Raw genomic sequence first — 2038 nt, forward strand, 5'->3', positions numbered from 1 at the left:
TGCCCGGGCTCGCCGCGGCACGTCCCCGGCGGTCCCGCCGGAACAGGACCCGCAGGATGCAGTTCCAACTTTATTTTGTTGTTGTTTTTAAACTTTTTCTCCTGGGGTTTTAGCCGCCCCGTCCCCGCGCCCGGCAGACCGAGCGGACACCCCGGGCAGGCGGGAAGCAGCACCGGGAGCCTCGGCCGAGAGCAGCGCTGCCGAGTGGGGACCCGGATTAGCCCCACAAAGTAGGTGGAGGTCCGGGGATCAAAAGGATTACAGGCGCATAAACGCTAGAAATTAGGCCTGGATTAACCTGCCTCTGTTTATAACTCACACTTTATGAGAGGCCTCTTCATTTTTAGGGGTCCCTGAACAAACTCGGCTGCAGAAAGGATCAGGGCCCCATCTCTGCTGCACCTCAGCTGAGACCAACCTCAACTGCTTCTAATTCTCCCCTAATGAAGAAACACCTCTCCATTTTTTTCACTTTTAAAGCCAAAACACATTTGTTTCTTGGAAATAATTTCCTCCTGGAGAGCGTCTAGAACTTTTCCTGGAACATAAAACTTCTCTAGCACCTCCTCCCAAAGCGAACAGGCCCATTCCTGTCCTCCTCCATGGGGCGAGGAGGACTCAGCACAGGCAATACCCTCCCGAGCTCTGAAACCCAGGACCATCACCCCGAGCCACCTACTTGCAGAGGGCAGCTGAGCACCCCGGAGCAGGACAGCAAAGGCAGAACCCTGGAGCAGCAGCAGGGTGGGGTTTTATCCTGGGAGTTTCCAGCGAATTCAGGCGGTTTGGTCTCAGCTGACTCCCGTAAACACCAACACAATCAGCTGCTGGTGGAAGGCACCAGCTCAGGACTGGACCTGCAGATGGCAGATCTAAGAGCTCCCCGGAGTGCAGGGGCTAAGGAGAAGCCAGGCTGTGCTCCTCTAGGAGCTGAGTCCTCTCTGTACCACGGACAAGCGCGGCCTCGCCAGGCCCAGGAGTGCAGCTGCTGAGCAGAGTGACCAGGCTGATCACAAGTGTGAAGGCTCATTGTCAACTTAAAATGTGGACAATCAGTATGTGGAGGCAGAGCTCTGAGGGGCTGCTCGTTACCCATGTCCATGAGGCACCTTGGGCATGGGGCAGGAGATGCCACCAGCAGAGCCACAAGGTGAGGACAAGGCTGGTGCCCACGTTGTGATTTAAGGGTGAATCCAGTGTCACAGGACTGGAGCAGAGGGAGCTCAGCTGCCTCACCCCAAGGCCTCAGCTTAACCTCTTCCCTGCCAGCCAGGGGTTAAACTCCACGTTTTTACACTTCTGTTTACAGTAACAGCACCTTTTCCACAAGCCAAGTCCATTAATCTCAGCCTGAACCTCTCTGCTCTGGGATGATGAGGGCCAGGACCAGGTGCTTGAGCTGCAGGTAAAGCCCACAGACTCCTCAAAGCACCAGGGCAGAGCCCAGGGCCACCCTCAGCACCACCACTGCCACCCCTGGGACCACCAACGGCTGCCGTGCCCCCAGGGTGGGACACCTGGACCAGCCTCGGGGCAGAGCTGGCCCCCAGCATTGAGGACTGATGCTGCTGGGGGTTGGTGCCAGTCACCCAGTGTCAGAGGGGACCAGGGACAGAGGGTGGCCAGGGACAGAGGGTGGCCATATCAAAGGAGAAGGGCTTGGATTGTACCTTCACAGAAAAAGAGCTTTTTCAACTTAAACACAAACGCCCATGAAAACACTGGAAGCCCTGAGGCTCAAGCTCCTCTTTTCAACAGAAGCTGGAAGGGTCAAAAATGTGACTGCTTGGAAAGAGCTCGACCTCAGGGACTGAGGAGAGCGTGCTTGGTGTCTGCTTTGCAAGCCACAACTCTTAAGAAGAACTACTTGACGTGGCACCCCGGGGACCTACAGTGCAGCCCAGCCCACCCTGAGCACCTCACAGAACCATCAAGGTCCCCACTGCCCCGTGTCCCTCACATCACATCTCCACGGCTTGGAAACCCCTCCAGGGGTGGGGACTCCACCACTGCCCTGGGCAGCCTGGCACAGCCCTGG

This window comes from Merops nubicus, unplaced genomic scaffold (assembly GCF_000691845.1).
Source record: "Merops nubicus isolate BGI_N331 unplaced genomic scaffold, ASM69184v1 scaffold17758, whole genome shotgun sequence".
NCBI classification, from domain to species: Eukaryota; Metazoa; Chordata; class Aves; order Coraciiformes; family Meropidae; genus Merops; species Merops nubicus.